General features: G+C 43.5%; 1 protein-coding gene and 1 long non-coding RNA gene across 2 annotated transcripts in view; one reads left to right on the top strand and one right to left on the bottom strand.

The window, feature by feature from the left end:
* slc24a3 (solute carrier family 24 member 3) overlaps positions 1-21,313 on the bottom strand; it is an 80,215-nt gene that overhangs the window by 16,077 nt on the left and 42,825 nt on the right. The gene's annotated exons all lie outside the window — the stretch shown is intronic.
* Positions 446-11,304, top strand: LOC119214110 (uncharacterized). The gene is made up of 3 exons (XR_005119943.2): positions 446-556; positions 675-809; positions 10,481-11,304. It is a non-coding gene; the product is annotated as an uncharacterized LOC119214110 (long non-coding RNA).

Raw genomic sequence — 21,313 nt, forward strand, 5'->3', positions numbered from 1 at the left:
AATGCTGTAATTGTAGCCTTTTACTGCATACATAATGTTCATTGTTATATTTTATGTTATATATTAGTTGGACACCTTCATTATCGCCGTTTTGAAGGTATTATCAAAGACCATCCAGAAGCAAACCGCAGTGTGGTTTCGGTTATCAGAACCCAAAGGACAAGTGCGCTGAATGTCTTCTCTAGGCTTGCAAGGAAAGATGAGGAACACAGAAATACCTTGTTGCAGTTTGACAGCATGCTGTCACCATCCAGCGCTCCTCTTCCCCTGAGTACTGAGGCCTTCAAATCTGGACCTCAAATTCCCCCCGTTTACTGTGTCGTTGGTTTGTTCTATTTTGTGTCTGCCTATCTGTTATGCACGCCCACTTATCCCTACACACCTGTGTCTGGTTACCCATCAAGCTAGTCTGTATATAGATCTGATTCCTTTGTGTTTCCTGCGAAGTCTCGTGTAGTTTACCATCACATTCTGAGCGTTATTCTGATCACCTGTTTGGCCTCGTGTGGAAGACTCCTTGTTTGTTCCAGACCTCGCTGCCTCCTGCCTGATCCTTGTCGGTACCTTCACCTATCTACCTGCTCTTGGAGTTTGACCACCTGCCTGTTAACTGGATACGATTAACCTACTCCCTTTTGTACCTTTGTTGATTAAATCTGAAAATCTGAAAAAAGCTGGAGAACCAATTGTGCATCGAGGGCTCTTCAGTTTAGCAGTGATGGCCAGGTCCATTTCAAGCCGCCCTTCTGAGGACACTGCATGGAAAGCATTGCTACACAAGGTACAGGTGCCAAAGGAGCCGATAGCAGGTATAAGAATGTTTTCGTGTGCTGACCCAAGACTTTCTTGTTCTACTCCTGAATCACGTGTGTGTGTGTGTGTGTGTTTTGCTTTGGTGTGTGCAGGTCTTTGCTGAGTCAGAAGTCCTCACAACCTGGGTTATTCCATATACACTCACCGGCCACTTTATTAGGTACCCCCTGCTAGTAACGGGTTGGACCCCCTTTTGCCTTCAGAACTGCCTCAATTCTTCGTGGCATAGATTCAACAAGGTGCTGGAAGCATTCCTCAGGGAGTTTGGTCCATATTGACATGATGGCATCACACAGTTGCCGCAGATTTGTCGGCTGCATATCCATGATGCGAATCTCCCGTTCCACCACATCCCAAAGATGCTCTATTGGATTGAGATCTGGTGATTGTGGAGGCCATTTGAGTACAGCGAACTCATTGTCATGTTCAAGAAACCAGTCTGAGATGATTCCAGCTTTATGACATGGCGCTTTATCCTGCTGAAAGTAGCCATCAGAAGTTGGGTACATTGTGGTCATAAAGGGATGGACATGGTCAGCAACAATACTCAGGTAGGCTGTGGCGTTGCAACGATGCTCAATTGGTACCAAGGGGCCCAAAGAGTGCCAAGAAAATATTCCCCACACCATGACACCACCACCACCAGCCTGAACCGTTGATACAAGGCAGGATGGATCCATGCTTTCATGTTGTAGACGCCAAATTCTGACCCTACCATCCGAATGTCGCAGCAGAAATCGGGACTCATCAGACCAGGCAACGTTTTTCCAATCTTCTATTGTCCAATTTCGATGAGCTTGTGCAAATTGTAGCCTCAGTTTCCTGTTCTTAGCTGAAAGGAGTGGCACCCGGTGTGGTCTTCTGCTGCTGTAGCCCATCTGCCTCAAAGTTCGACGTACTGTGCGTTCAGAGATGCTCTTATGCCCACCTTGGTTGTAACGGGTGGTTATTTGAGTCACTGTTGCCCTTCTATCAGCTCGAACCAGTCTGGCCATTCTCCTCTGACCTCTGGCATCAACAAGGCATTTCCGCCCACAGAACTGCCGCTCACTGGATGTTTTTTCTTTTTCGGACCATTCTCTGTAAACCCTAGAGATGGTTGTGCGTGAAAATCCCAGTAGATTAGCAGTTTCTGAAATACTCAGACCAGCCCTTCTGGCACCAACAATCATGCCACGTTCAAAGTCACTCAAATCACCTTTCTTCCCCATACTGATGCTCGGTTTGAACTGCAGGAGATTGTCTTGACAATGTCTACATGCCTAAATGCACTGAGTTGCCGCCATGTGATTGGCTGCTTAGAAATTAAGTGTTAACAAGCAGTTGGACAGGTTTACCTAATAAAGTGGCCGGTGAGTGTAGAGCACATGTGTCAAACTCAAGGCCCGCGGGCCGGATGTGGCCAGCCACGTCATTTTATGTTAATTCGCATATGTCAAACTCGCAAATCCGGAGTGTGTACGGCCCGCCGGGTGAAAGCCACACCGTCAGCGAACTGTCAGCCGGTCGGACCGTCAGCGCACACCCCTGATATAGAGTGTCTTTTGTTTAAACACGGACATTTGAAACTTCAGAAAAAGGGTTTTCTGTCTTCAGCAGCTTTAATGTTCAACTTTAAAATGTTCAGTTCTGGAGAGTTTAATATATTACCAGGTTGCTTTATTCAAATTATGATGAAGCAAAAGAAACTTACCTCAAGTGGTATGAAGCTATGCAAATAGTTTTGTTTGAATTTAACACGCAATAATCAACGTGGACTATTACTTTTGTGAAAAGTGCCCCGAAAAAATAAAACCCTAACTCCCTACAGGCCCTCTGGGATTCAGAGGGTCCATTAAAATTATACAAAAATGTGAGGCACAGCTTTAGCAAAACACACACACACATTGTCAGTTGTCAATTCCCACGAGCTGTGTGAGATCAATGAGGATTTCCTGAGCTGTGACAGAGGGCTCTGCACTCCAGGACGGAAGGACAACAGTTGACCCCCTCCAACCCAACACAGGCCGCTGCCACCCCCAACACTTACATAATACCACAACCATTATATAAGCGCTCTGCTGCTCCAATAGAGAGAGAGAGAGAATCCTCCAAATCCTATCCATCATTAAAGGGATCTGAGGAGGCCTCTGTGCTCTGAAAGCAGCAGAAAAGATGCGGCTTTATGTAGATGGCAGATGGCTTTTCTTCTGTGTACGACAAAGCACGGCTAGCATCTGTTGTGATGGAGAGATGTACACACATGCAGCTTATAGAGAGAGCTCTTACAAAAAAACATTCACCACAACAATCCCGCTGCCTCTGTGCTAGCCATTTCTAAAATGATCACTTTTCTTTACTAAAAGGCTGTGTTGGGCCGTTGCCTCTAAAAGCGCCCAACACACAAGTAAGAAGTTTTCACATCGACTGAACAGACATGGACTAGGGACTGATCAGACATGTACTTGTTACTAAACGGACTAGGGACTGAACAGACATGGACTAGTTACTAAACGAACTAGGGACTGAACAGGCATGGACTAGTTACTAAAGAAAACGGACTAAGGACTGAACAGATATGGATTAGTTACTAAAGAAACATGGACTAGGGCTGGACTAGGGACTGATCAGACATGGACTTGTTACTAAACGGACTAGGGACTGATCAGACATGGACTAGTTACTAAACGGACTAAGGACTGAACAGACATGGATTAGTTACTAAAGAAACATGGACTAGGCACTGAACAGACATGGACTAGGGACTGAACAGACATTGACTAGTTACTAAAGAAACATGGACTAGGGACTGATCAGACATGTACTTGTTACTAAACGGACTAGGGACTGAACAGACATGGACTAGTTACTAAACGGACTAGGGACTGAACAGGCATGGACTAGTTACTAAAGAAAACGGACTAAGGACTGAACAGACATGGATTAGTTACTAAAGAAACATGGACTAGGGCTGGACTAGGGACTGATCAGACATGGACTTGTTACTAAACGGACTAGGGACTGATCAGACATGGACTAGTTACTAAACGGACTAAGGACTGAACAGACATGGATTAGTTACTAAAGAAACATGGACTAGGCACTGAACAGACATGGACTAGGGACTGAACAGACATTGACTAGTTACTAAAGAAACATGGACTAGGGGCTGATCAGACATGGACTAGTTACTAAACGGACTAGGGACTGAACAGACATGGACTAGTTACTAAAGAAACATGGACTAGGGACTGAACAGACATTGACTAGTTACTAAAGAAACATGGACTAGGGACTGATCAGACATGGACTTGTTACTAAACGGACTAGGGACTGAACAAACATGGACTAGGGACTGATCAGACATGGACTTGTTACAAAACAGACATGGACTAGGGACTGAACAGACATGGACTAGGGACTGAACAGACATGGACTAGTTACTAAACAGACATGGACTATTCAATTCAATTCATTTTATTTTGTATAGCCCAAAATGGCAAATTATAGATTTGCCTCAGAGGGCTTAACAGTCTGTACACATGCATCATCCTCTGTCCCAAAACCCTCACATTGGCACAGGAAAAACTCCCCAAAATATGAAAAAACCCTTCAATGGGGAGAAAAGGGAAGAAACCTTAGTGAGAACGTCAGAGGAGGGATCCCTCTCCCGGGATGGACGGACTGCAATGTACAGAATCAACAATGTAAAAAAAAAAGTACAATACAATCAAATCCTCTAACAGAAATGTAGCTTAAGCGCAAGTTCAGTCAGGAAGACAACCAGTCTGACTCTGTTCGCCTCCTTTGCAATTACTCTATCAGCTGATTGGAGGCGGGCACATTTTAGTAACCAATCAGATTCTACACACGGTTTCCTTAAGCCAATCACGTTGTCGTTGTCAATCTTTAAAAGTGTTCTCCTCTCTGTTGGCTGTCAGCTGTCATTTCAGCGTGTAGCTGAAGCGAGGCGAAGCGAAGCAAAGCAAAGCGTTCAATTAGCGGGTCCGGCACCAAAGTCTTGCGGTAAACTCCAAACTCCGATTGGACGATGATCGATTGTGGAGAAACTAAATCAATAATCTGAGCCGTCGTGCAGCCCGCCGAGGTACCGGCGTAGTAGCACTCGCCTACGAGGCGGAGCAGGAAGCAGTCATGCTAAACGTAAGAGCGCGGTACCAAGCCTCCTCTGCCCAGGTGTGAGTGGGTAAGGCTCACAGCTGGCAGACGGGCGGAGTGAATCGGAAACAGACCATTATGTTTTTATGTAACGTCATTCACCATAAGATATAATCCAAGGCACAATAAATGCATTCAGCAGAGGGTACAGAACAAGAAGCAAGAGAGTACAAATAAGTAAGAAGCCAAACTACAAGTGCTTTATTAAGAGCCAGGGCGTAAACAGTCGGGTTGTTGTTAAGGGGTTACGTTAGATCTCTCTGAGGGAACGACAAGCACCCGCTACGCGGGCTAACCGGGAGAGCGCTACGCCCCGGACGGGCTCTCCAGCTACTGCGGGACATCGAGGACGGGACTCTCCTTCATCTCCAACGCCTGGGAAACACGCAGCATAGCAGCCTCTCAAAAGGCTAACACGCGGTAAGGCAAGTCGACGCTCCCCATCCACGTTAAACTGCTAACGTAACGACACGCTCAGCTGAAGCTCCGCGATGCAAAGCTATACCCCGGTTAGCATGTATCCGGCCGTCCTCTATGTGATGCTAGCGCAGCGTCTGGTTAAGTAAAGCACTGTTTAAAGTACCGCTCCACGGGGGAGCACGTAGCTCTGGCGTTGTTTGTTGCGGTGTAATGTAATGTATACCCTGAGGGGGAGCATGAGCTAGACTCGTACGGAGCTGGGTAGCGATCTCAGCGCGAACTACGGGAGTAATCGTTCTGCCACCAGTACCGTAAAACTTTCAAAGTCCTCAGGCCCACTCCACCGCATTGACTACAAGGAAGGGATCCTCTACACGACCATAGCAGAATAACGGCTTCACCTGGACTATTCTATAGGCTATGATGTAGATAATGTATATGTCGTGAACGCAAAACAAGGACCAGATTTGAGGCTTTAATCAAAGCAATATGACAATGTTTATTTGTGACAGGAGTATTCAGTCCTGCAGTCATACGTGCACGGACCTGTTTCAATCTGTCTAGCAACAGCAATGAAAGGGCGCTCGGAATATAAAGTCTTTAAGAGCATTCTTGATTGGTTCACTATGATGGAGGCGGCTCCTTGTTTATGACCTTCGGAGAGCCCCATTGGAGCACAGGGATGTCTATCCCTTCAGGCTCTCGGATCATCACGTCTCCTGTTGTTCATGAGTTCACTGCATACTTGAGACAGTTTGTGTGTGTGAGACATGTTGGTCTCAATATTCTGTTTTATCTACATTTGACCCTGGGAGGGCGTGCAGTTCTTTAGCAACAGGTTCACTCCATTTTAAGGCTGTTTTGCGTGTGAGCCATGGTCACCCCGTCCCATGTATGGACGTGACCCTGAGAGTGTGTGCAGCCTTTTTATCAACATGTTTGTGTGCTCCGGGTCATACACAGCCTCCACTCGTTATTAGTATTCAATTATTGTTCAAGTGTAATTGCAGTCTAGCGTGAGCATGCATGATTATATTTAATCCTCAACATATAGCATAAATAAATACACTAAAGGACCACTAGCAATAGAATAGAATAAAATAAATAATGGTATGTCTGTATGCAGGTACATGGGTTTCGAGGCTTTCAAGCAAAAGAAGTTAATAACAACTTGGACAGGAAGCTTTCAAGGAACTCTACTTTCTCGACAGTCAACTGCGCTCTCTAGCCGTGCGGCATTGGGTTACCCAGCGCCGATGGCCTGTCAGCGACGCGTCAACCACCTGCTTTGGACATGGAACAGTCATTGCGGCAGCAAGAAATCTTCGGGTAGGAGGTCCTAAAGCCTAGTTTATGGTCCTGCTTTTCAGAGAAACGCATGGGCGTGCTTGGTTCCACCCTCTTGCGAACGATGTTCTTGCGGGATGCGATTGGTTGGCTAACATCCTTTCCATCCATCCTTTTCGCATAATACCGGCATTTTAAAGGATGCTAAGCGATTAATCAGATTGAATAGCTTCTGTCGGAAGTAATGTGGAAATAGGACCACTTATTCAACCAGTCATTGGCAAACTACAAGGACACCCATAGGGACTCTAATTCATGGCGGGAGATCTCTGCAAACGTCGGGTGGCTGGTTAAGGGGTCCGATAGTTCTGCAGGAGAACACGGGACAAATATGTCCGCGAACAGCGGAAACAAATGAACAAACAAACGGCTTTCACACACCAGACGTCGTTCTCTGGGTCGTCTTCAACAAGGGACGTTGCTCCACTGTGCTGGCAGTGAAGTTCTTTGAAGCACGTGCAGGCCCCTTTAGGAACACTAATTGGGACGAGTCATCGACACAAGTGCGCGTAAGATGGAGCTGCATTGCAGCACCATGCAAGCTAAACTACACTCGCAGCATGTTGACGAGAGATTGCGTTAGAGTGAGAGGCTCTTTTGCCATATGCTTCATCTCAGGCGGACCTGCGTTTCCGTTCTGCTAGCAGGACATGGCGTCTTTGCAAACTGAATCTGGCAACAGGATCGGCACGGACAGAGCGTGGATGGCAGGGGTTTCATATGATTAGGGTAACCGCCACAACAGCGGTTCTGATCAGCAACTTGAGACAATGCAGGCCATCGTTTTTTGGGGAGGTTCAGTCAGAGCCACAGCTGGCTAGACCATGGCCTCCTTTCTTCAGATGATTGCATTTAGTGTGACAATAGAGTGCAGCATTAATATCAACTAAGGTTAAAATTCTTTTCTTAGCTGGCTGAAATATTAGATGGTCCACTTAAGGAAGTTAGTATCTACAGTACGCAAGGCATTCGTTTAGGGGCAGCTACGTTAAACTATAAACAAAGGTATCTCCTCTTCATCCCTGCCACTAATGGGACGTTGAACTGCGGCAACCCCTACAGTCACAAACATCGAGGATGGTAAGTTGGGTTCAGGAAAGCTCTTTTCGTTGGGTGGTTGCCGATGTAGAAGTATTCCTCATGCAGGGTGCTGCAGCACTAAATGGTTCCCACAATATAGGCAGGGGATCTTCTCTCGTGTCCCTAGAAGTCCTTGCACGCCCGAGGGTTAGACTCTGTAATCTGGCTCAACTTGACAAGTTTGCAGTTCTAGGAAGTAGCAACTGCACTAGCACGTCGAATGGCAGCTGCTATCTGCTTTAGCTACTGTTAAGCATTTTAAACCCCCCCTATCTTCGCAGGTTGCGCACCGGCACTGGAGGTAGATCTAACCTGCGTTTTCTGAGCGCTCACCCCGGGAACGAGTCACTGGCAGGTTGCGAAATGTCGCTGCAATTTCCCGTCTCCAGACTTCCTATTGCCGCCCATGCGGCTCCGGACCTGGCCCTTGCTCAAAGCTCCACTAGAGGCTGTCCTACACACGCTCAATACAGATAAGGGCTAGAGCTGCAGCAGCTACCCAAGTGAGTGACAAGCTCACCGCTGACAGGGCGGTGGTCGGCGGCGGCGGCTGCTGCGACGTTCCTCCAGCCTGACCATAACACGGTACTTGCAAGATCCCTGAAGCGGTAAAAGAACAGGCAATCATGCATATAACTGGTGGTGGTGGTGTATTCCCTTGGCAATGTGGGGAGGTCACTTCAGCGTCCCCTTACAGTGGACCGCCGTGGTTCCTTAGTGTCCCTTGGAAGAGAGGCCGTAGGGTCCCATCAGGAGGTCATCATGCAAAGTTTGTGGGCCATGTGTGTAAGACCCACCATATGCCATGATTCAAGTGAGGGCCGTATGTGTAAGTCCCAGCAAGATGTCATCTTTACTATGGAGGGGGCCGGCTGTGTAAGACCCAGCAGATGACATCAGTCAAGTGAGGGCCGTATGTGTAAGTCCCAGCAAGATGTCATCTTACTATGGCGGGGGCCGAATGTGTAAGACCCATCAGGTGACATCAGTCTAATGAGGGCCGTATGTGTAAGTCCCAGCAAGATGTCATCGTTGCCATGTTGAGGGCCGAAGGTGTAAGTCCCAGCAAGATGACATCATCCTAAGTTTGTGGGCCGAGTGCGTAAGTCCCAGCAAGGCAACACAAGTTTCAAGGTCTGGGGCCGATTTCGTAAGACCCATCCAGGTAACCTTCTTTCTAAGTCTCAGTCTGGTAAACCCGGTGGGCGATCGGCAGTCCATTGCGACGTCCTATTCTGGGCTTTGACTCACCAGATCTCTTACCTCTGTTTTGACATCAACCCATGCAAGTTTAACTTCAGTCATGACTAACTTTTGGCGTTTGCTTAGGAATTTCACTACGGCAGTGGGTAAGGTATTTATTTATTTACTTATTCGTAGAAAATAAATGTCTTTTGGGGATTGGGCTTATTGGACCTCACTATCCCTGCCTTCGGGGATAGTACTTCGTGATGGAGTCCAATCGCCAAAGACCTTGCACAATTCATATTTTATGCTTGTGGAATAAATTATTGTATTACTATTAAACGAGTCTCTCCTGATTGAAATGTAGCTTAAGCGCAAGTTCAGTCAGGAAGACAACCAGTCTGACTCTGTTTGCCTCCTTTGCAATTACTCTATCAGCTGATTGGAGGCGGGCACATTTTAGTAACCAATCAGATTCTACACACGGTTTCCTTAAGCCAATCACGTTGTCGTTGTCAATCTTTAAAAGTGTTCTCCTCTCTGTTGGCTGTCAGCTGTCATTTCAGCGTGTAGCTGAAGCGACCCTCCTCCACCCCTGTCACCTCCAGTTGGCATCAGCGTTGTTCCTGGTTCGTCATCAGGTTGCTGCTATTGTTTACACCACCTCCACCAGTGTCTGGACTCCAGGGGGATTGGGCTTATTGGACCTCACTATCCCTGCCTTCGGGGATAGTACTTCGTGATGGAGTCCAATCGCCAAAGACCTTGCACAATTCATATTTTATGCTTGTGGAATAAATTATTGTATTACTATTAAACGAGTCTCTCCTGATTGAAATGATACAAGTAATTGCAAGTAGCAGAACAAGTGTACGCCAGAACCACCACAGGGACAACCTCCATCAGATAGAACCACCATCCACAGAGGCTTCTGTGGGGAGGGAGAGTAGAAAAATGTTGGACTAGTTGCTAAAGACACATGGACTAGGGACTAAACAGACATTGACTAGTTACTAAACAAACATGGACTAGGGACTGAACAGACATTGACTAGTTACTAAACAAACATGGACTAGGGACTGAACAGACATTGACTAGTTACTAAACAAACATGGACAGGGGAGTAAACATAGATGGACTGAACCGACATGGACTAGTTACTAAAGACAGACAAACGTGGACTAGGGACTGAACAGACATTCTGTCATTTAGGTTTTTGTCTTGTGTACTCTTTCCCAGAACTGAGCAGCTTAAGACACAGTTGGCATGCAATGAACATATGCGTGGGTCGAGGAATATGAGGTTTAAAATGCTTGACCCGGTGGCCTTACGCCTGCTAGTGGTTACCAGTTTAGTTTAGAGCGTAAAAATCCATGCACACACACACGCACGCACACACACACAGTATGTGGTTGCATTTATTTTGTGCCACATGTGCTGGGTGGTATTTCTTAACACATCTACCATTTGTCAGCAGGAAAAGAAGAAATGAGAGAAAACCAGGGAGAAGCATGAAGAGAGGTCCGTTCACTTTACACCATCTTCCTGTACATGACTTCACGGTTATTTGTGTCTGCAGTAGTGTGAAGGAAAAGGGAATTCACATGAGTTACCTTTCAAGGATGCAGCAAAAAAGGATTAACAAAGGCAAACCCCAGGCAATAGGAATAGGAACAAGTGAGGACGACGAGATCAGATGGACTGCCCTTCGCTCTGGTTCTGTATACATCGCCCCTTCAAGTGTTTGCAGCCTGGGGCCACAATTAGTGCCAGACCTTAGGTTGCCATTGAGCTACAGTAGCTGGGCAACTGACCCCTGTACCGCACAACTTGATAGGTTGCTTAAATAAATAAAAATAAAATCAGAACTTTGCTGTGGCACTGGAACAAAGTCATACAACTTCGAGAAGTGAGAATTACTGAAAAGAGTTACAAATACTATCCTCCTGTATGCCTGAACCCTTGTTATACATCTGCCAATCACTCATCAAAATGTCCACTTACAGTCATTGTTTGGAGCTGTAAATCAGGATATCATCCGTTTTCTATCAAATAAGCACAACAAAACGATGAAATTGTTAGCCTATCGTCTTGCTGCTGTTACACATCCCTCCACCTCTCCACCCAATCTTCATCAGCTTCATCACCTCATCATTCCAGTGGTGGGGGGGTAAGTAAGGAATACGTTCTGAGGTGTCAGGTGAAAGGTGGGGCTTGAAATGACAACAACCCAACTGTCTCAACAGTTCGGCCCTCAATTGTTTTTTTAATTAAGCAAGCAGATTTTTTTAGTGAAAAATATCTGGCCACAGCAAGCATTTAGCAAATCATTAGTTAGATTTAGAACCAAATAGAGATTCAAAGCTTGACAATATTAAACCCTTGATTTATTGAATGGCCTGAAAGCCAACCTCAAATATATGCTATTATCTCTCTGTTTCAATCTCATGCAATGACAATATGTCAAGTTGTGTTCATAGCTTGTTGCTGTTCAAAGAGAACAACTTAACAAATCCAGTCAGTTAAAGGAATTCATGTTAATTAGGTTCAGTTGATATCATTTTATAATAGGTTTGTTATTTTAAACCAGATAAATAACTGCCCAGAAATATGTGGCCTGCTTGTTGAATGAATTTTACATTCCTTTTCTCCAAAATTAAATAGTTCTTGTTATAACACATTTGAAGTGTATTTTAATTAGTCCACACACAACACATTACTCTCGCTTACTGGCCTTTATTTGTTAGAGTTTGTTGTCACAGAAAAATATTTTTTCACAGCCAGTGCACAGAAAAATACTGTAGCAACCTGTGGGGAAAGTGGTATTTGTATTCTAATGGTTTACATTGTTAATGGTGCTAATGCATGAATATACTGTGTTGTAAGTAAATGTCCTCTATTAAATAAGGTAGTTCCGTATAATGCAACTATTACAAGTAGAAAGATGTCCCCTACAACAGGAATAGATAGTGAAAATAATAATAAATATTATCAAAATTACAATTACCCAGAGCCCATTCATTATGGAGGACAAAAAATGACTTAAGTATAAATAAATGTGTAAATGTATGAATAAATACAGGAATAAAATAAATATGGAAATAAGTAAATGAATTTAACCATAAATAAATAAAAATTGATAATAAAACAGGACATGAACAAATACATACAATATATTTATTTCTACATTTCTGTTTTCCTACATTTCTTCATTTATTTATTTATGGGTCTGGGTTTCCACATTTATTCATGAGTGTGTATGTATGCTAATGAGGTGGGAGGTCCTAACCTCTGTCTGAAGCAGGATTGGTCAGAGGAGTGTAATCGCTGCTGGTCTACTATTTCTGTCTTGAAGTTCGCTCCTCAACAGAAGCTGTTAGCAAACGATTTAGAAAAGCACGTTAAGAAAGACGCGCTTCAGTTTTTGCTGGATGAAGTGACGGAGGACTTATCTTAGCTCAATGAAGACATGGATGTGGAACCATAGGACGATGGACATCCATTGTTTATTTTATTCTCCTTTGGGGGCAACATGGCGCAGCTGCTCTTTTAAAAGTAGCTGTATATCGTTTTGCAAATGTACGTAATGTTAACTGATGGTAACTTTTATGAACTTTTTACACAGTTGCCATGGAATAAATTCTTCAGTATATCAGATCATTTGCAACCTTGATGACCGGAGTCCACAACCTATAAACTCCATTAGATTTGGATAAAACTGGGACTCAAATTCTGCAGCAACATCCCAACACTGGATACCAAATGGTGGTTGGGCCTTGAATGCACCACACACACGTATACAAGGTAAGTGACAGTAGTAATTATCTGTTTGGTTATTTACTTGTGAACACATTCTGATCAGATGAGATACCAACAGTGCTAACTCTATACCTTCTATTTCTATTGTGAAGTCTGAAGGAGAGCTTTGCTAAAGTATATTGTAAGTGGCAGCCAGTCATCTTATCCTTTTTTATCCTAATTTACATACAGACACCGAAATACAGACATAAATAAGATGCGCGCACACACACAAATACAAAAGCGCATCTGAGCGTATGAGTGTAATCTAGTCCTCACCCCCGAGTCTCCTGCGGGTGTCTGTGGTTTGCTGTGCCAGTGAAATGAAACGAGGCGTCTCTAGTAACAGTGAATTTAATAAATGTAGAAATACAGAAATCAATTTATTTATGTTAATGTGTAAAGTTATTAATTCATTCATTAATGTTCTTTTATATGTGTATTAACATTAACATTAATATGATTCAGTGTCCATTTAGCGGCTATAGAAAATGATTATCAAATGTAAAGTTTGTACAGGACGCTTTCAAACTCAGATTCCTGAGAGTGTCCGAAGGCGACTGGTGCAGGCAAGCAGGGAGGACTCAGAGTTCCAAAATTGAGGTTTTCCTTTAATAAATCCAAAATAGGTGGCCTAAACCGCCGACAGGGACCGAGCACTTACACCAACAACATGTAACAGGAAACAATGACGCAACAAGGGGCACCAGGCACACAAGGCTTAAATACACAAGGGAGGTGCAGGTGATTGGACACAGGTGGAAACAATCATCGACACTGCAGACAATCACAGGACAAGGCAGGAAGTGAAGCTAAACCCAGGAACACGAGACATGAAACTACAAAATAAAACAGGAAGAAAACCCAAACCGTGACAGAACCCCATGAACATGACATGAAAACGAGTTCACTGTACTCCAATGGCCTCTGAGTCACCTCATCTCAATCCAATGGAGCACCTTTGAGATGTGGTGGAACGGGAGATTTGCTTTATAAATGTGCAGCCAATAAATGTGCAGCAACTGAGTGATGCTTGAATGTCAATATGGTCCAACATCTCTGAGTTTCCAACATCTTAAAGTATTCACTGAAGAATTAAAGCAATTCCGAAGGCAAAATTGGTTCCTACGTTTTACTAGCAAGTGGACCTAATGAAGTGGCCGGTAAGTGTATATTGTGCTTGAATAGCACAAGGGAACAACTGAAGGGCTGCAGGCTCCAACCTGCTGTCTGAGGTTGTGGGTTCATGCCCCTTCATGCAGACATCACTTCTGCTTTGAAAGAGTTTTGAGGTTTGAGTAGCAGTCTCAAGGTTAAATACGAGGAACAAAAATTTTATTTGTGCATGGTGAGGTAGTGCAGCACAAGAGCAGAGGAGCTACTGTCCTTACCCTGTAGGTTGTGGATTCAAGCCCAGTCTTGGGTTTGAGCCTTTGGCTTTACTTCAGGTTTGAGTAGCAATCTCAAGGTTAAATACAACAATCAAAGGGTTGGTTAGTGTGTGGTGAAGTAGCACAGCGGAAGAGCTGCTGCCACAAGCCTGCACTGCATTTGAAGGTTGTGGGTTCAGGCCCAGTCTTGGGTTTGAGCCTTTGGCTTTACTTCAGGTTTGAGTAGCAATCTCAAGGTTAAATACAACAATCAAAGGGTTGGTTAGTGTGTGGTGAAGTAGCACAGCGGAAGAGCTGCTGCCACAAGCCTGCACTGCATTTGAAGGTTGTGGGTTCAGGCCCAGTCTTGGGTTTGAGCCTTTGGCTTTACTTCAGGTTTGAGTAGCAATCTCAAGGTTAAATACAACAAACAAAGGGTTGGTTAGTGTGTGGTGAAGTAGCACAGCAGAAGAGCTGCTGCCACAAGCCTGCACTGCATTTGAAGGTTGTGGGTTCAGGCCCAGATGTGGAAATAGCGTTTTAAAGTTTAACTTACATGCTCAAGGTTAAATAGGAAAATCAAAGTTGCCAAAATGTGACCAGGACTGGTGGTGTAGGGGTGAGTGCAGGGGCCAAAAGCCTCTGTAAGCGCCAGTGGGTTCAAATCCCACTCCTGCCAAGTTGTGAGCGCACTGCCGCGGAGGTAGTTGTGGGGGCATTGTCCCCACTGGTTGTTTCAGAGAAGTGAACCCAGGGGGTTATGCAGAAACACAAGGCGCGTTCACTTGAGTTATGATGGCATTGTCAAGAATGATGAAGAATCTTTTGAATGATGATGAATTGACTAAATTTGATGTTAATTGCTAATTAAGCTTTTATCACTTATTAGCCATGCTACATAGCCTATAGGGTTCCACCTTTTTGACGGGAGAGAAGGCCGGATGAGTCAGTAAAGATGAGCAGATGTGTCTCATTCAGTGGTCACACTGACATGAAACTTATTACAGCCTCTGAGGGCATTTTTCAAGACAATCACATGTTTGTCTACTTCAGGGCATCCTGTGGAAAGCCTTAAACTGACAGTCTGGCACAGGGTGTACATTTGTTTACCCTTTTTAGTGCATCCACCCTCCAATTCTCTGTTACATTCAAATTCAACTCACTTGTGCCTTTACCAATGCAGGAAGGATGAATAGCATGGTTGATCCTCCAAGATGCACCAATCCGTCTCTGGGGCAATATCCCATTATGATTTTTTATAAATGTCAGTTACCCAAAACTAAAGGATTTAGGAAGAGCCACCATGTCCCTTGAGGGTTGAACCCAGATAAGGTTTAAAGTACAGAAATTTGGGGCATTTGGCATTAGTGACAGGGACGTGTAGGTTGCTCCATCTAAGATCATTCCAGTCATGTCATGGGAAAAAAAATTATGTGAAAAAAGTCAAAATATGTAGGGTCAAAATATAATATATATATATTATTAGGGCCGGGACTCGATTAAAAATATTAATCTAATTAGAGGCTTTGTAATTAATTAATCAAAATTAATCGCATTTTAATTGCATAAATATTTGACCTGAGAACAGTGAGAAGTAATTTTTTTCACATGGATTTTTATTTTTGTTCAACCAATTCCAGCAGACAAGTGTAGCAATAGCATATTTAGAAATGTAGTACTTTCAGAAATTCAGGTAGCCTATAGGTAAGTAGACCTTCTGTAAACTATGTTTTTTTAAGCAGACCAATACTTTCAAGTACATTCAGAACATTGGTTATTTTTTCAGACGTGGACTTAGTTACCCTGGTCCTTAAACCAGTCATCTGGTGCAGTGTGGGTTGGGTGTGGGTCCTTGTACTCGGAGTGGGGCTAACGTCCACGCTAGCTGCTAATTGTTTTGCGTTGAGGTGATACTTGAGGCTCGATGTGAATTCCTTGTTGCATAGCTTGCACACAACCATGCTCTTAGCGACGCTTCCATCCGTGTGTTTATTATAATAAGATTTCCCATTCACGGGGCCAACCGACACGGTCTCGTCAGCTTCTTCGTTCATGTTCACTGTGGTTTGTTGTTGTCTGAAGTCATGAACGCTAGTTGGTGCTCCAGTATAATCAGTCCTCCGAAACTCATCCAGTGAGAAACGTTCCGCGGTGCAAAAAATAAGTGTAAAAATGCGTAAAAAATGTTTAATGTGTTATTTTTTGTGTAATTAATTAATCTTAATTCACATTGTAATGAATTAATCGTAATTAACGCGCTAAAGTCCCGGCCCTAGTATTAACGCATTTTTTAATTATCGTCCTCCATAAATCATTACTGATGTCTTGCAGTGAATGGAAATGCAGCAATCCTCACTTTGGCGAAGTTGCAATCAGGACATTTTGTATAAAAACAATGCTGTTAACCATATTTCACAAATATAATATTTATACATGTGTGTGTGTGTGTGTGTGTGTGTGTGTGTGTGTGTAGTGATGTCGTGGGGCAGACCTACACAGTGAAGGCTCTTGGGGCCACATTCCCAATCCATCACTCTCCTCTCCACAACAACAGGTCCACCGCTATGACAAGCTTTTAACGAGCTCTGCCCAGAAATAGGTTCTCTCTCTCCACTCTGCATCAGACAAAAAACCTCCAGCGTTCTCATCTCCAAAGTGTGTGTGTCCACGCAGCTAAAAGGTTACATGCTAATGCTGGCATTTAATCAGCGAGGCAGCAAACGTGGGCAGCAACAAATCAGATTATGACCTTACGCTGACCTGCCACTCATGATTTATACAGCATAGTACAATCAATAGAGCACTTCCTTAATGTCCCAAAGACAATAATATGTATTCTATTTTGTTCAATGCATTTCCTATGTTGCGTATGTTTCAGTGTCCATTTAGCGGCTATAGAAAATGATTATCAAATGTAAAGTTTGTACAGGACGCTTTCAAACTCAGATTCCTGAGAGTGTCCGAAGGCGACTGGTGCAGGCAAGCAGGGAGGACTCAGAGTTCCAAAATTGAGGTTTTCCTTTAATAAATCCAAAATAGGTGGCCTAAACCGCCGACAGGGACCGAGCACTTACACCAACAACATGTAACAGGAAACAATGACGCAACAAGGGGCACCAGGCACACAAGGCTTAAATACACAAGGGAGGTGCAGGTGATTGGACACAGGTGGAAACAATCATCGACACTGCAGACAATCACAGGACAAGGCAGGAAGTGAAGCTAAACCCAGGAACACGAGACATGAAACTACAAAATAAAACAGGAAGAAAACCCAAACCGTGACAGAACCCCATGAACATGACATGACAACGAGTTCACTGTACTCCAATGGCCTCTGAGTCACCTCATCTCAATCCAATGGAGCACCTTTGAGATGTGGTGGAACGGGAGATTTGCTTCATAAATGTGCAGCCAATAAATGTGCAGCAACTGAGTGATGCTTGAATGTCAATATGGTCCAACATCTCTGAGTTTCCAACACGTTAAAGTATTCACTGAAGAATTAAAGCAATTCCGAAGGCAAAATTGGTTCCTACGTTTTACTAGCAAGTGGACCTAATGAAGTGGCCGGTAAGTGTATATTCTGATATTGTAAGCTTAAGGCAGGGCTGCAGTGGACCCAACGCCCCCCCTCCCTCCCCTCTCTGAGCCACCACTGGTGCTAATTGTGACCTGGGGCTGCAGACACAGACAGTTTATAGTGGTACAAATCAGGGCAGCTCAACTTTGGCACTTTTTTCATTTGAAATAACCCCCCCCACCAGTCACAATCTGTTCACCCTGTTATCCTCTGGAAAGAGAGGAAAAAGTACAACATCCCAAACCACTAGACTTACCTCAGACTGCAGCAAAGGGTTTCTTAATGAAAGGAATTCCTACCGTAATATATTTTAAAACATTACCAATATCTAGATTTAGACTCACTTTTAAAATGCTAGTTATCGCCGTTACACCCCTCTATGAAGATGACTGAACTCTATGAACATCTAATAATAATCGTAGGCCCACAATGTTGCAACTGTTGCAGCCACAAAATAGTGGATCAACGATTTTTAGCATCATAGCCCCCCTTTCAACATAAGGATCAAGTCGAGAGCCACATGATTGAATGGATTCATCCACATTACAGTTACTACCGCTCTGAAAATCCATGATTTTATATTATGAACCATAACAGTATGTGATCGTTCTTTATATACAAGACAGCATGAACAAGAATACCTATGTACAGAACCCTTCAGTCACTCGAGTAGTCAGTGGACAAGGAATAATGGGAACCAGTAGAAAGCAACGCAACACAACGTGTAGCTCAATGAGGCCTTTCATTTACAGTGTGAGCCTTCTGCTTAATTACAAACACACTTGCGTAGGTGGAATGCTTGTAAAGGAAAGATGTTGTGAGGCATTCAATGCGAACAAAGACCAAGAGAAGAATGAGAATGAAGACAATCCTTTTGACGCTTGTGTTTTTGGTCCTAAGTAAAAAGGACTACTCTGTGGATAGTATCGTGACGTTCAGAAATGGGCATCATGGTGCAGGAAGAGACACAGGTGAATTGCAATTTATATCTCGCCCTCATCTGTTAAACACGTTTGTTTGGGATCAAAGTGGCAGCTGATTCAACATATGAGACTGTAGGATTAATCTTAGTCTGCCAGTTAACCTGGTCTGGAGCAGGCTAACTTCAAAGAATAAATCGGCATGGTTATTTGGCTTTGTTTAATTTAACCTGCTTTTGTGCAACAAGTCAAAGATAATTTCATCCAGGGGAACCTGAATATCCCAGGTAAATCCTGTTCGGGTATTTTCACCAACTTCATCCAAGGTACCGGCACACAGCATCTCTCACTTCGGAGCTTAAGTCTGAATGTGCAAAGTCTGAAAGAAATGGTCTCAGGCCAGCTCGCTCTGGATGGAAAGTGGGATGATCCAGCTCCTAGCGCCCCCCTCAGTCCGTCTCTGATTCCTGCACAGGTCGGAGCTGAGCAGTCTAGTGGCAGGGGCTCTGTGTCACTCTGTGTCTCTCACTACTTGTCTGTATGAGCTGCTCTCTATCACATCATAAATGTGGATGTGATATAGTGCCCTCACTTTACAATTGTGTTTCTTATCATTGTTGGAATGCATTGATGCATTTCAAGTTTTGTTCTTCGAATATTTATTCATCTTATTATTGTTGGAATGCAGTTCTGCATTTAGCATTTTCAGCAGGAAAGGCTTTTTCCTAGTTTGATCTGATCTTGTTTTGCCAGTGAATGCTTTTACTTTGTTACAGTATTTTATTGCTAGCTCATTCAGGAGTGGGGTGCTATGACTTTTCAGCTTTCTAGCTCTTATAATTGAATTTATATTAATTAAAATCATCAACTTTTTTAACATGGTTTCCAATGGAATTCATTTTCAAATCCTCTCAAAACTTCTTCAACTTTCAACTTTTTCAGCTAGAGACACCATTTAAACTTCTTAGTTTGAATAATAAATACTCTGTCTCTCAATTCCCCCACCTCCCTCACCCAATACCATCATTTCAAAATAAAAGCTGCAATGATTATCTGTAATTTAACCATAAAGCTGTTTCGTTGAATACTTATTGCTCTTTCAAATAGTACTACAACCACTACTAATATTGCTAGTACTTCTAGTAGTACTTCTAGTATTTCAACTTGTATTAATACTAAAATGAGTTTTACTACTATTGCTAATATTACCAGTACATCAACCCCCCATGGAGGATAGTGTAATGTTTGAGGCCTATCAATTAATAACTTCTGAAAACATGCTCCCAACCACGTCCATCACCCAATTCCATTATTTCAAAATAAAGGCCTCAATGATTATTTGTACCTTAACCTTGAAGCACAGAATAAAGTCGTTTTGTTAAAATACTAACTGCTCTTTCAAATACTATTACACTTAGTACTTCTACTGCTACTACCACTAGTACCACAATTACAACTATAACTAGTACTACTACTTATATTACTACAAAAATATACTTTTTAATTCTCAACCTGTATTATTTCAGTTATTTGAAAGTCATTCATTTATATGAATGACTTCTCCCATTTCTGTTTCTTTGCAATTCTTTCAAGGTAATTTCAGCTTTTCTCAATTCTGTATTTTCAGCAACTTTGTGAAATTAATTTCAGCTTTTAGCATTCCAACGCATTTTCAGCAGGAAAGGCTTTTTCCTAGTTTGATCTGATCTTGTTTTGCCAGTGAATGCTTTTACTTTGTTACAGTATTTTATTGATGTCTTAATATCATAATAAAAACAAAAAATAATATAACCCTTAAGCCTGGTTGCGTAACACGTTTTGTAGTGTTCCTTCGACTCTCCAAAACGATGATGCCTCGTTTTTTTGGGTTTACAAAATAATTGTTGTTATAAAGGCAAAATCAGCCAATGACCGGCATTGTGACTGGGGGAGCTCGAGGTATTCAGGAAACGCTGCATTGTGTAATCCGGAGTAATTTCATCTCACTGAAGTGCTGATAATAAGGCACTGCAGTTCAGCTGAGCCTGGCCTCCTTCTGTTGCTCACAGCCCAAGAGACAGGACATGACTGTGAGAGACACAGAGAGCCAGTGCAAAACGTGCAGTGGTGCGATGCAGAAGCGAGGTACGGTGATGATACGACATTTGGGATGTAGGCGTACACAGTGTTCACAAGATGTTACTGCACACGTAATCAATCCCAGGTAGGAGGAGGAGGCAGAGTGACAGAAGTGTTGCTCATGAACACGACATCCTGTTTTACTAACCTTGGTTTTAAGCATGAGGCGGATGCGAACGGATTCAGGATGTGATTCTGCATTTACCAAAATCAATTGATGAAAAATGAAATATGTTTTCCATACTGTGGGTGAATGGGGAGCGCTGTCGTCCTCCAATCAGAGGGTGGCTGTTCGATTCCAGGCCCGGCTAACCCGCATGTGCATCGCGATGTGTCCTTGGCCAACATTGCTCCTGTACCTCCGACTACAGTTACTGATGGGCAGGTGCCACTGTTTATGGTAGCTTCTGTCATCAGTGTATGAATGGGTGAGTGATGTCATGTAGTGTCAAAGCGCTTTGATTGGTCAGAAGACTAGAAAAGCGCTGTACAAGTCCATTTACCGTAAACTCTTCAGGTCC

The sequence above is a fragment of the Pungitius pungitius genome, chromosome 13 (assembly GCF_949316345.1).
Source record: "Pungitius pungitius chromosome 13, fPunPun2.1, whole genome shotgun sequence".
NCBI classification, from domain to species: domain Eukaryota; kingdom Metazoa; phylum Chordata; class Actinopteri; order Perciformes; family Gasterosteidae; genus Pungitius; species Pungitius pungitius.